Source organism: Bufo bufo, chromosome 3 (genome assembly GCF_905171765.1).
Source record: "Bufo bufo chromosome 3, aBufBuf1.1, whole genome shotgun sequence".
In the NCBI taxonomy this organism is placed as follows: Eukaryota; Metazoa; Chordata; class Amphibia; order Anura; family Bufonidae; genus Bufo; species Bufo bufo.
Window position 1 is genome coordinate 568,298,646 of NC_053391.1, and position 14,965 is coordinate 568,313,610.

Below are 14,965 nucleotides of genomic sequence, written 5' to 3' on the forward strand. Positions count from 1 at the left end.
GTCTCCCATCAGCACCCCGAAAATGCGATCGCGGGGTGCTGATGTGCTGGGAAGCTTACCTTGCTTCCGATCAGGGCCCCGAGCCTTTCTTCCGTTACTTCCAGCAGGCTGTGCCTCTCTGGCGCAGCCTGCTGGTCAATGTTCGAATAGCATTGCTATTAAAATGCAATGCATTATAGAGATAATGCATTACATTTTAAAAGCAATCAAAATACTGTATATTATAGTCCCCTTGTGGGACTATTAAGTAGTAAAAAAAATAGAAAAAAAATACACATTTATTAAATAAAAAAATATGGTTTTTTTTCCATTGAAAATACGCTTTTCAATGAAAAAAATTGCAAAAAGAAAATATCCCCCATATGTTTGGTATTGCCGCGTCCGTAACGACCGGGACTACATAAATATTACATAAATTATCCCCTATGGTGAACGCCGTAAAAAATAAAAAGACAGAATTTCGAATTTATTCTTAGTTTCCACCGAAAAAAAACGTAATAACAAGCGATCAAAAAGCGGCATTTACTCCAAAATCATACCAATGAAAAATACAATTCGTAATTCAAAAATCAAGCCCTCACACAATTATGGGTCTTGTGAAGTGGCAATGCAAAATTATTTTTTTGGTTAATAAAAGGTGTTTTATTGCAAAAAAAGTAGTAAAACGTAAACAAAATTATAAGTATTTAGTATCACTGTAATCGTACTGACCCAGAGAATAAAGATATTATGTTATTTGTACCGAAAAATGAACGCCAAAAAATGTATAATGTAAAAACGCAGTGGCAGTATTGCTATTTTTCCCTATCTCCCTCCCAGAAAGAGTTAATAAAAGTTAATCAGAAAGTTATGTGTACCCCAAAATGGCGCCATTAAAAACTACAACTTGTCCCGTAAAAAACAAGCCCTCATAAAGCTATATAGATGAAAAAATAAAAAAGAGCTCTTGGAACGAGACCATAAAAAAAGGAAGAAAAACGCTTGGTCATAAAGGCCCAAACAGGCTTGGTCACTAAGGGGTTAAGGTAGAAATACACCCATCATTTTCAACACACTTTTTTGACAAAAAACACTATTTTCAGGCCTTGCAGCATCAGCACGTGTGAAATTACAGGCTTATATACTGCTGTCAAATTCAGTTGTTAAACAGTCGTTTGGTCTCCAAAAAAAAAGTTGGCAGCCTTTGATGCAGATGTCATTGTGAGATACACCCTTAATACATTTGGGTTACATTCAGAGATTTTAAATACCGCCATTTGGTGCACCAATATTGAATTCAGGCCTACACTGGTTCAGGCCCTGTGAGATACCCCCTCTACATACACGGGTTTGAATCAGCCATTTGAAATACAGCCATTTGAAATACAGTGTCACGACGGGGATTAGGGAAAACCCCCCACCATGCAATAGCTGTGGCTGCAACGCCAGATAGCAAGGAACAGGGAGCAGGTCACCTCCTAATGTAACCCTAGCGCATGAGCCGCCTCAGAAGGTGAGGGGGCTCATGCTCACCAACCTAGGACCCTGCTATCCCTGCTACACCCTAGGCCTGATGACAGGGCAGAGAATACCTGTGCATCCACGACACGGATGACAGGCATCTCCAGAGGCCTGGTAGCTGACATGATGCAAGGCTATGGGTGAAGCAGTACGGCAGGTAAGTCACACAGCAACATAACAATGCTATCTACACTTACCTGCCGTAGCCAAGATGAACGGAGGCTCCAGGCTGGGAAACCCACAGTCTTGCCTTCGCTTAACCCCCCTTCCGGAGCCGTCACACACCACAATCAAACCTCCAAGCAAAACCCACACCATAACTACATACACCAGGTGGGGGGAGGAATGACAGAAACACACTGGAGGGGACAACAGACACAGCAAAGGAAACAGAATAATAAATAAGGGTGACACACAGACATAATCACAAACAGCCCAGGAGCTGAGCTCCACACCAAGCTGACAACCAAAATAAAACTGACCTTCAGGCTCCACCACACCAACATATTTATATTATATCAGCATTATTATCATCATTGTTTTTCATTATTATCTTGTCTGCTGTTACCGTATGCAATCATGTATTTATTTAATTATGTATTTATTGACCATTATAATCATGATGTATATGAGAATCATCAATCATGTGGCTATTTCTGTGTATGTATTGGTGTATTTATGAATAATCATGTATCTTTGTATTTTTGTGTAATTGTATTTTTGCACTTTCCTCTCTGTATACTTGTATTATTATTATTATCATTTTCTGTACTCTGTATTAGTACATATACATGTTTATCAAGTATTGGATATATTCTACACTTGTTGAATCGCACTATATTGTACATATTGCACATATGTATTTTATGATTTGTTCCTTTTCTGATGCACCGCATGAGACAATAGGCATTCATTCATTTATATATCTATATGTGCGGCCACACCCGTCTTTTGTTTTGTTTTCTTTGTCCTTTTTTCTTCCTTGTCTTTATTAGATGGAGATGTTCTGATTTCAGCATTAGATAGGTGGATGTTCCACTGCTCCTCCCCCCTTGTGATGCGTGCGCGCGTCATCTGGCGCCGCCTCCGGCGCCCCGTGCCTGTGCATCCTCGCGTTGTGTCATTTCCGCCCGATCATGTGACTTGTCACGTGGGGTGGGCGTGGCCCGACGGGACGCCTGCTGCGGGGTAGCCGGACGTGTCTGCGCTGGAGTGTTCGCGCGCCCTCTAGCATACACACCTGGGGACAAGTAAGTGCCGGCTCCTGATTGGCTTAGAGAGACTTTAAAACATTTGATTCACATCCTGGTTGTTACACCTCTGGTCTCCTTTTGGTGAGTCCCTCCTGCATGTTTACCCTTCTTAATTTTCCTTTCCTGGATGCTCACTGACTTCCAGGTCTGCATTCTGTGCGGCTATCTACCATAGCTGCTTGTCTTTACTTATTATCATTTTTATCATTTCTGTTTTTTTGCAGTCGATCAGTGACTCACCTATTATCATGTATATGTATGTGATCTTAGGGTAGGTTATTACACCTTACACATCCCTATTTGATCCTTTATATTCACGTATTTTTGACCAGTGTGTCCCTCCCAGGGTGGCGCCGTTCTTTCCTTCCCTGTTCCTTTTTGTCCCTTGTCTCCTGGCATCATATGCATGTAATTGCATTTTTACTTGTGTTTTGTTACATAATAAAAGTCTATATTTATACTACTTATCATCTGGCATTTTTGGCTCCATTTTTCTTCCGTTATTCTGCCATTGTACTCGGGAGCTTGTGCCGAGTTATTTCTCAGGGGTGTTATTTGTGGATACATTGGGTGGGCACTGTTCCCCCTACCTCACTTTCCTAACCCCTGGGGTCTGTTTCGTTTTTCTGATTAATTTTGTACTGTGTATTTTTTCACAGAGCTATTGACCTTAATCATTATCATGGACTACAAAGCCAGGGAATTGTCCTGGCTCTCACAACTTGATGCCGTATTCAAGGACGAAGGAGCAGTGGGTGGTCCCAGCGGTGGTTCAATTAAGGAAACCCAGAATTCATTACAACTACTATTGCATAAGAGAGCACGCACATGGTGGAATAAGGCCTTTCTGGAAAAGTATCTCCAGAGGGGCCTTATTCCCGTGGGCTTAGGATACAGGTCTTCCCCTCCTTTCCCATAGAGGACGACATGTTTGTCTCCAAATGGGAGGAAATTTGCAATCAGAGCTCATTTGGCTTCATTGAGCTCCTGATTGGCCATAACAAAAAAAGTTTGGAACAGATGGATAGTGAAATTGATCTGCTGCAGGCACGTCTATCGAGTGATTGCAGTACAGCTAACCTGAAAAGCTTCCAAGAACAACTGGATACCAAATATCCAGTTTGGGAAAAAGAAATCCAGGAAGTAAAGATCCCGAAATTTGCCCGGGATAGCAATGACGCACAACAAAATCGTGTGTACAAATGGAAAAATAAAGGACTGAACAATAATAACAGGTCCCGGTCTCGTAGCCGATTGGCTTCGGTGTCCTCCGTATCATCTGCCGGAGACTCTCAGTCACATGATACCAACCCTGCCCGCCTGACCCGGTACAGGAGAAAGATGGAACAGGGAAAGGGACCTGGGAGAAAAAGACAGCCTGAGTCGTCTGCGAATTCGAAAGGGCCAGCTAATGAACCTAAGGTAATCAATTTATCGGGTCATAGCTTTTCTGATATAGATATCTCTCTATTAGAGAAAGGCCTTTCGTATGCACCTAGCTGCAGGTTTGACCGTTTTACCGCCATCAAGGACCTACACCTTTTTGGGCGGTCCGTGATGATGAAGAGGTGGCATGCGAGGTCCGACTCCATTGGGGTCCTCGACACTTAGGATGAGCAGCAGGCCCTCCGTGTTTTGGAGGACCTGTTAGCTGAACAAGTCGGACCAGCTGCCAATGCTATCAATACTATCCCCTCGGAGATAAGGAAATAATCTGCAAAGTTCCCTCCCTTGTCGTTGTGTCCGGCGATAGATCTCTTTGTCAAGATGGTCAGTAGGGATTTTGAACCAATCCCGACGTCTATTCGACGTGACAATCTTGACAGGGATCAACGGTCGAGCCTTCAAAAACTCAAAGGCATTAGTGATGTGATCTACAAGCCGGCTGACAAGGGTGGGAACCTGGTGGTTTGGCCACGGAGCATGTATTTGGCAGAGGCATACCGACAACTAAACAATTCCATTTGTTACAAAAAACTCACTTTTAATCCTTCCATCTCTTTTAGAGGTGAGCTCATGGAAATCTTGGACACTGGTCTGGAGAAGAACATCATCTCCAAACAGATGTACGAAGCTCTTATTATCCAGGAACCATCTATTCCAACCTTGTACCTTTTACCCAAGGTCCACAAGAATGCCTCCGTACCCCCAGGTAGGCCCATCATATCGGGGTGCAATAGCATGGTAGAAATTGTTTGCAAATTGTTGGATTTCCATCTAAAGCCCATTGTGGAAACCATGCCATCGTACGTCAGAGATACTTCTGACTTTTTACAGAGGATACAGGGAATTACTTTGGATGAGGATAATATTATGGTAACTTGTTATGTAGAGTCCCTCTACACCAGTATCCAACATGTAGATGGGTTGCGAGCAGTGGAGTTTTTTCTCTCCACTAGCAACCTACCGGGGGACTTTGCATCCTTTTTGCTACAACTCCTCAGGTTTGTTCTTACAAGGAATTTCTTTTCTTTCAACGGGTCCTTTTTCCTGCAGCTCCAGGGGACAGCTATGGGGGCGGCGTGTGCGCCGGCATACGCCAACCTGTTCCTGGGGCTGTGGGAGAGGGACCTATTCCTGTCAGACAGACACGTCGTCATGGACCGCGCCATTTTGTGGGCGCGGTACATAGACAACGTCTTTCTGATCTGGCAGGGAACTGAGGAACAGCTTCATGATTTTTTCAAACTATTGAACACCAATTCCAGAAATATAAAGTTGACCTATTCACATCACAAACAAAGGGTTGACTTTCTGGATGTATCAGTGTTCCGAGACACCGGTGGTCACCTTAGGACTGATGTTTTCCGTAAGGAGACGGCTGTCAATGAGTATCTACACGCAACCTCTCTACATCCCAAGAATACCATCTCTGCAATTCCTGTAGGTCAATTTCTGCGCATTTGTTGGATATGTTCCGACGATGCGACTTTTGAGAAACAGGCCAGTGATTTGAGGGACCGGTTTCTCAGGCGAGGCTACAGCCACCGGTCCATCAAAAGGGCCTACTGGCGCGCAAAAACTCAGTGCCCGTCTCAATTGTTACAAAATAAAAAGACGCGGGTACCAGATAAAAAACTCCGATTTATTAGTACCTATCACTCATACTGGGATGAGATGAGGAATTGTCTGGCCACACACTGGCCCATTCTGTGTACGGACCCAGTCCTGGAAAAATTGCTGTCTCCACGACCCCTTGTCACAGCACGCAGGGCTAACACCCTGCGTGATAGTCTGGTAAGAGGATACCTACAGCCGGCTGTTCCGCAGCTCTTTGCCAGACAGGGTAGTCCCAGGACTGGTTTTAGACCATGCGGTGGGTGCGCTGCTTGTCCAAATATGGAGCGTTCCTCTGAATTCATGAATTCCTCTGGTACCAGGACGTTCAGAATTAACCAATCCCTCACATGCTCCAGCACTCGGGTGGTTTATTACGCTCGGTGCCCGTGCCCAATGATCTATGTGGGTTTGACAACACGGGAGCTGAGGGTCCGCGTGCGGGAGCATGTGAGGGACATTCTGAAGGCGCAAGACCTAGAGGAGGTTGAGGCCTCCAAACCCCTTGCTAGACACTTTAAAGCATTTCACTCATGCAATCCTAGGCTCCTTAAAGTGAGGGGTATTGACTGTATCCGGGTAGATTTGCGGCTGGGAATATATCCAAGAGGCTAGCCCAACGGGAGAGCCGCTGGATTTGGACCCTGGGGACCTTACGTCCCAGGGGCCTGAATGAAAATTTGGGTTTTTCTGCTTTTTTGTAACCGCTGGGTCCACAACTGTGGATTCCACCACTGAGCTTGCCCTTTACGCCTTGTGGGTGCTGGCCTGCCCTGCAGCCAGTGTATTATCTGAACGTGTGTTTAGCACGGCAGGGGGGCGTCATCACAGACAAGCGCAGCCACCTGTCCACAGCCAATGTGGACAAGCTCACATTCATTAAAATGAACCAGGCATGGATCCCTCAGGTCTTGTCCGTACCTTGTGCAGAATAGACATATATACCGGCACTTATCAGCCATTGTTATACTGCAGCGCAATTGCTCTTGTTTGTATTTTGGATATTTCACACTCTTTTGGAGTGTACCTTAATTTTACAAAATTAAGTTAAAACCAAAAACCTGTGTTGGCTATCTGGTCCTCCTCCACCGCCGCTTCCATCTACTCCGCTGCGTCCACCGCCTCCTCAAACTCCTACTCCATATGGAACTCCACCTCATAAATCCAAAAAATATATATAAAAAATTGTCATTTACTTTTTCGGGTGAAATTAACAAATTTTTGGTTGTATAGTACCACTGCTATACCTAGTAGACAGGTTAAACAAAGAAAAAAAAATTTAATTTACTTTTTGGGGTTAAGTTAACCAATTTTTGGGTGTATAGTACCACTGCTATACCTAGTAGGCCGGTAAAAAAAAAATAAAAAAATGGTCATTTACATTTTAGGGTGAACTTCACCAATTTTGGTGTGTATAGTACCACTGCTATATTTAGTGGACCGATAAAAAAAAAAAATATAATTGTCAGTTACATTTTATGGTGAAATCAACAAATTTTTGGGTGTATAGTACCACTGCTATACCTAGTAGACAGGTTAAACAAAGAAAAAAAAATTGTCATTTACATTTTAGGGTGAAATTCACCAATTTTGGTGTGTATAATACCACTGCTATACCTAGTGGAACGGTAAAAAAATAAAAAATAAATTGTCAGTTACATATTCTGGCGAAATAAACAAATTTTTGGGTGTATAGTACCATTGCTATACCTAGTAGACAGGTTAAAAAAAAAAAATTATTGTCAGTTACATTTTGTGGTGAATAGTTGACAGCTTAATAAATTTTAATAATTTTTCTGTTACATTCTTGGGTTGACATTATACAATTTTAGATGTGAATAAACACCTGCTATGCATAGGTGACAGGGAATAAAATGTAATAAATTATTCAGTAATTAATGCGCACCACATCCTTACATTCAATGCTTAAACTTTGAAAAGTTGTCACACTTTTATGCTTTAATAATTTCTCCCATATTTCAACTCTAATTTTAAATTTGAAAAAATGGATCCTCCCTTAAATTTGGTCTTTTTTTCTCACGCTCCCTCTCCGGCCTGGAACCCTGATTCCCCGCCACCCGTAATCACCATGGTAGGCGCATAAAAGAACATTGAAAGTTGATAGAGCAGATATCAAATTGGATCGTGAACATCACGGGGACGTGTGACATGGTGGGGCAGTAAGTGTGCACATGCCTACATGAACTGACTGACAGGGGTCAGCCCCTGCAACTTCTGGGTCTCCAAATTGGACACATGGCCTGAACTTGCCCTTTACCCCTTGGAGGTGCTGGCCTGCTCTGCAGCCAGTGTATTGTCTGAACGTGTGTTTATCATGACTGGAGGGGGTTATCACAGGTTATATTTCCCAATGTTTTGGGGTGTACCCTAATTTTAAAAATAAAATTTAAAACCAAAAACCAGTGTAGGCTTCCTCCTCCTCCACCGCCGCTTCCACCGACACAGCCACATCCACCGCCTCCTCAACCTCCTACTCCTTATGGACCTGGTCCTCCTAGATCAAGATTATTATTTTTTATTTTTACGTATTTTATGTTATTTAAAGTCATTTCCCTATCCACATTTGTTTGCAGAGCACATGCCATGCTCTTAACCACATTTTGACGCCATTTGCAGCCCTTTCCATGACATTTTTACAGCCATTTTAGTGCTCAAAAGTTCGGGTCCCCATTGACTTCAATTGGGTTCGGGGTCAAGTTTGGGCCCCGAACTCGAACTTTTTTCCGAAGTTCGGCCGAACCCAGTGGCGTACCGCCAATAGAGGCAGGGTACGCCACTGCTATGGGGCCCGCGGCACCGGGGGGCCCAGAGCGCTCGGAAGGCCCGCCCCCTCCGTTTATTTTAGCTAAGTAGTAAGCAGTACTAGTACAATTATGAAGAACACACTGGGCGGCACAGGGACCGCGGAACTTGCCTTTGATCGGCGGGCCCCCTCCTCCCTCCCCTATTAACCTGCTCATCATGCTGCCTCACTTGATTCTCCCGCCCGGCCAGCCTGCAGGTGTGTTCTAATTTTCACACTGGCCAATCAGCGCAAGTCAGCAGCACACAGAGGCAGCTGCTGATTGGCCAGTGTTTGTGGGTAGCAGGGACGGGCGCCGGACATACACTGTCTGTACACATTCATTCTCTCTCTGACCTGAGCGAGGAGTGAAGTAGGCAGCTGTCTGGCTGTACCCTGCCTGCATCGATCCCAGCCCCAGACTGAAGGACTGCCTGCCCGCTCCTGACCGGACACGGTTGGTGCCGGACTGCCGGTGGTTTGATATATTGGGAAGGGTCCCCAGCCAGGAATGGGATGGATAGATAGGTTAATGCAGGCTGCAGCATTGCCAGGCAGCAGCAAGATAACTCATAGGGAGGGGGGCCCATAGAGAACAGTCTGCTTTCCTTCTACTCTGTCCTGTATGAGCCCCCCCCCCCCCCCTGAACCCTCTATGAGCCCCCTTAATGCCCCCATTACCCCAAAATGTCCAGGGGGGGAGGAGTAGGAGGAAAGCACACTGTCCTCTATGAGCCCCCCCCCCCCCCCCGAGTCCTCTATGAGCCCCCAACCCCTAATGCCTCCCAAAATGCCAGGGGGAGAGGAGTAGAAGGAAAGCACACTGTCCTGAGCATTTTGGGGGGCATTAAGGGTTTGGGGGGCTTATAGAGGACAGTCTGCTTCCCTCCTACTCTGTCCTGTATGAGCCCCCCCCCCTGAATCCTCTATGAGCCCCCCAATTACCCCAAAATGCCCAGGGGGAAGGAGGAGTAGGAGACAAGCACACTGTTCTGAGTCTCTCCGCCCCCCCTGAGTCCTCTATGAGCCTCCTGCCTCCCAACCCCTAATGCCCCCATTACGCCAAAATGCCCAGGGGGAGAGGAGTAGAAGGAAAGCACACTGTCCTGAGCATTTTGGTGGGCATTAAGAGTTTGGGGGGCTCATAGTGGACAGTGTGCTCTCCTACTCCTCCGCCCCGGGCATTTTGGGGGGCATTAGGGATTCTTTAATGGGGGTGTGGCATGGGAGGAGCCAGGACAGGAGGTGGGATGGGCCAGGGGTGGGTAGTGGGCGGGGTTATGGGGCCCAATTCAGATGCTTGCTATGGGGCCCAGTGATTTCTATGTACACCCCTGGCCGAACCCGTCGAACCCGAACATCCAGGTGTCCGCTCAACTCTACTAGTGAGACCACATATGAAATACTGTGTCCAGTTCTGGAGACCCCACCTACAAAAAGACAGATAAAATGGAACGGGTGCAGAGATGGGCTAAAAAATCTCTTAAGCATAAAACATACCAGGATAGACTTAAAGAACTTAGGGGGTCATTTACCAATTGATATACGCCAGCTTTCTGGTATTTTGCTCCGCAATCTGCGACTTTTCTTTGCTCAACCCAGGTCTAAAAAAAGGGGATGTGGCATGGGCGGCCTCCCAGGTTTGTCTCATTTATCCTTTTCTACACCTGTTTTTGGCGTAGAAAATGTTCTAAATGTACACCAGCAAGGAAGCTAGCGTAGATTTAGACCAGTGGCTCTACATAACTTCGACGGGTCCACCACCAGTGCAGGGGTTATTAAGTCCAGTATCGAAAGCATCTTAATTAATGACCCCCTTATTTTGTATAGCCTTGAGGAATCAAGGGAAAGGGGGGACATGATCAAAACCTTTAAATATGTTAAAGGCATAAATAAGGTTCAGGAGGGAAGTGTTATCAATAAAAAGCTAAACACAAGAACAAGGGGGCACAATCTGAACTTAGCTGAGGGTAAGGCCTGTGCCTTCTGCCATACCTCCCGCTGTCATATGCCAAGCATCTCCTGCCTCGCTGCCCGCTGCTGTCTCCGCCAGATGTGGCAGGTGCGTGCCTGCCAGACGTGTCCTCCGGCCACATTGCCTCTGTGCTCCATCCCATGCTGCGTCCCATAGGGGTGCCTGCCGCTTCCTGTCATTTATGCTTCCAGGGGCGCGTGCTTCCTGCCTTCCAGCACCAGCACGGCCCCTGGTTAGGGTTACAAGGTTGAATAGCAGCTTCCTCTTCCAGGAAGTTGCCTGAGCGTTTGGTTACTATCAGTAATAGCAAAGATGTTCCGATCTGATCTTCTGTGTTTGACCCAGCCTGTTTGACCATTCTGCTTACCTGCCACCTGCATCGACTACTGGACCTGTCTGACCCTGAGTCTGTCTGATTCCCTGTACCACACTACTATCTGATACCGGCTTCTGACCTCTGGCTTGTCTCTGACCACGCTTAGGCTTCTGTAACTTACAATCATCAGCTGCTGCCTTTACTCCAGTCTTCTCTGCAGTACCACTTCTCACCACCATGTCTGCTACTGGACTCCGTTCACACTAACTGCAGTTCTTACTGCAACTTGAGCTATTGGAGCGTTACTTGTTGTCTGACTCTGTGAGTCAGCTGTCAACCATATTAGCTGATCCTGTAGGTAGTGGTTCAGTTTCTCTCTTGCTGTATTCTGTCCTGTCTCCTGTGAGAATGCTGAATAACACACTAGGGCAGTGGTGGGCAACCTTTTTTTTCAACTGAGCCAAATCTCGCCAAAACCACGATTGAAATTTATTTTGAGAGCCACATTTTTAAAACCGAAAATACAGTCAGTGACGCCTCCTTTGGCCTGAGCGCCGCACGGCACACATGTAGGCAGGACAGCCGCAGGCTGCCGCCCCTGAGAGGAGGGAGGGGAGCGGGCGCCCGGCACACAGAACAGTGCTCCAGACTAAAAAAAATTCCTAGTAGCCATTGGCTCCTGAACTGAAAAATTTAGGAGCCAAATCAAATTTTTAGTCGCCAAATCGAAACTGAATCAAAATTTTGGTATCGTGACAACGCTACGCCGATCAGATCGGCGTAGGGTTGTTTTGAAACCAAAATTTTGATTCGCTTTCGTCACCATAAAAAAGTATTGTGATACTCAATACCGTGCAAAAAAAAAAAAACACCAAAAAAAGCTGCGTGCATTTCGCATTTTATGAAACATTCGGCCCATAATAGAACAGTCCTATCCTATTTTTTGGGGTGACAAGGTGACTAAAAAGGCTATGTAATATGTTTATTTATTTATTGTTTATATATTTTATATGTAAAATTGGGAAAGGGGGGATTTAAACTTAATATTTTAAAGTACTTTCACATTAGCGTTTTTCATTTCCGGCACTGAGTTCCGTCACAGGGGCTCTATACCGGAAAATAACTGATCAGTTTTATCCCCATGCATTCTGAATGGAGAGTAATCCGTTCAGGATGCATCAGGATGTCTTCAGTTCAGTCATTTTGACTGATCAGGCAAAAGATAAAACCGTAGCATGCTACGGTTTTATCTCCGGCGAAAAAAAATGAAGATTTGCCTGAATGCCGGCTCCGGCATTTTTCCCCATAGGAATGTATTAGTGCTGGATCCGGCATTCAAAATACTGGAATGCACCCGCACTAAATCCGGACCCATTCACTTCTATGGGGCTGTGCACATGAGCGGTGATTTTCACACATCACTTGTGCGTTGCGTGAAAATCGCAGCATGCTCTGTTGTGCGTTTTTCGCGCAACGCAGGCCCCATAGAAGTTAATGGGGCTGTGTGAAAATCGCAAGCAAGTGCGATTTTCACGCATGGTTCCTAGGATGAAAGTCTATTCACTGTATTATTTTCCCTTATAACATGGTTATAAGGGAAAATAATAGCATTCTGAATACAGAATGCATAGTAGAAGGTCAATATAATAAACATTGGTGGCGCAGTGCGCCCCCCCATCACCCCAATATAATAAACATTGGTGGCGCAGTGCGCCCCCCCCATCACCCCAATATAATAAACATTGGTGGCGCAGTGTGCCCCCCCTCAATATAATAAACATTGGTGGCGCAGTGCGCCCCCCCATCACCCCAATATAATAAACATTGGTGGCGCAGTGCGGCCCACCCTCAATATAATAAACATTGGTGGCGCAGTGGGCAGTGCCAATGAGGGTTAAAAAATAAAAAAATAATTAACTCACCTCCTCCAATTGATCGTCTCCTGTTCTTACTTCTTTATAGTTTCTTCAGGACGCAGGACCTGTGGTGACATCACTGTGCTCATCACATGATCCATCACCATGGTAATGGGCCATGTGATGAGCTCAGTGACGTCACCACAGGTCCTGAAGAAACTAGAAAGAAGTAAGAACAGGAGACCGGCAGCTACCTGATCAACTGGAGGAGGTGAGTTAATTTTCTTTTATTATTTTTAACCCTCATTGGCACTTCCCACTGTGCCACCAACGTTTATTATACTGGGGGGGGGGAACCGCACTGTGCCACCAACGTTTATTATACTGGGGGGGGGCGCACTGTGCCACCAACGTTTATTATACTGGGGGGGGGGCGCACTTATTATACTGGGGGGGGGGGCGCACTGTGCCACCAACGTTTATTATACTGGGGGGGGGGGCGCACTGTGCCACCAACGTTTATTATACTGGGGGGGGGGAACCGCACTGTGCCACCAACGTTTATTATACTGGGGGGGCGCACTGTGCCACCAACGTTTATTAAACTGGGGGGGGGCGCACTTATTATACTGGGGGGGGCGCACTGTGCCACCAACGTTTATTATACTGGGGGGGGCGCACTTATTATACTGGGGGGGGGGGGCGCACTGTGCCACCAACGTTTATTATACTGGGGGGGGGGGGCGCACTGTGCCACCAACGTTTCTTATACAAATACAGGAGGCGGGTGCCGGAATCAAATAGCCGGCACCCGACCTTTGTGACAGGGAGCTGCGGTCAGCGGCAGTTAACCCCTCAGGTACCGCACCTGAAGGGTTAACTCAACTGCAGCGGATCGCAGCTCCCTGTCACAGAGGTTGGGTGCCGGCTATTTGATTCCGGCACCCGCCTCCTGTATTTGTATTAACAGGTCAGTTTTCTTCATTGGTGGCGCAGTGGCCACAGCCCCTCCCCTCCTCCTCCCGTCTCTTCTTATTGGCAGCGGCGGGGGCAGCAGCACAGGGGGGAGGGAGAGACTCCTCCTGCGCTGCTGAGAACGATCATCTCCTGTGCCCGCCGCTGTATTGAGCAGAGCTGCGGCGGCGGGTCCAGTCGCAAATGGCATCTGGAGCCCTGCAGAAGAGCCGCATTAAAGTGTGTAAAGAGCCGCATGTGGCTCGCGAGCCGCGGCTTGCCGACCACTGCACTAGGGGTAAGTGGCTGCCATCCCTTGTTTTACACAGAGAAACCACTCTTTCTGGTTTGACCAGTGGGTCCCACCCACTGGTCGTAACAGTACGCTCAGGCCATAGATTCCGTTGACTCTGACATGTCCAAAGTCCTATGTGAACTGCAACAGCAGCGTACCATTCAGAAGCAAGTAACATCTTATCTCCAGCATGTGACTGCTTGTCTGGATTCCTTGTCTGCGGCTATTCAACCTCCATAGGCTCCTATAGTTACTACTGTATTTCTCCTCTGACTGCTACTGCTTCTGGTGCTGGTCCACATTTGTCTCCGCCTCCTCGCTACAGTGGAGATCCCAAGTCATCCAGAGGATTCCTGAACCTGTACACTATCCATTTAGAATTTTAACTTTACCAATTTCCCTCTGAACGCTCTAAAGGGGCATTTATTATTTCCCATCTGGAAGGGGAGGCCTTGGCATGAGCAAATCCTATCTGGGAGAAAGCCAGTCCAATCACTAACAATATTGCTCTTTTTCTGGACTCTTTTAACAAAGTGTTTGAAGAACCCAGTCATGTCTTATCTGCTTCCTCAGCTCTTCTGTGCATCCCCCAAGGTGCACGCTCTGTTGGACAATATGCCATTGAATTCTGTACCTTATACTCTGCACTGTCCTAGAACGAAGATGCTCTCTTTGCTACCTTCTAGAAAAGTCAAGGATGAGCTTGCAGGAAGAGAGATTCCATCTGCTTTGGATGCCTTAGTGACTCTGGCTACTAGAATCGACATCCGTCTGTCTGATAGGCCTAGGGAATCCCTTAGTAAGACGATGTCTTCTGCTAAAGCACCAAATCCCTCAGTGGCTCTGGAGTGCACTGGAGCAGGGGGTACTTTGGACATTTGCCCCTGTTTCCCCTATGCAAACGGGAGTGGTAACTTTGTAATTGTTTGTGCTGAGTTTATCCACTCCACCCCTCC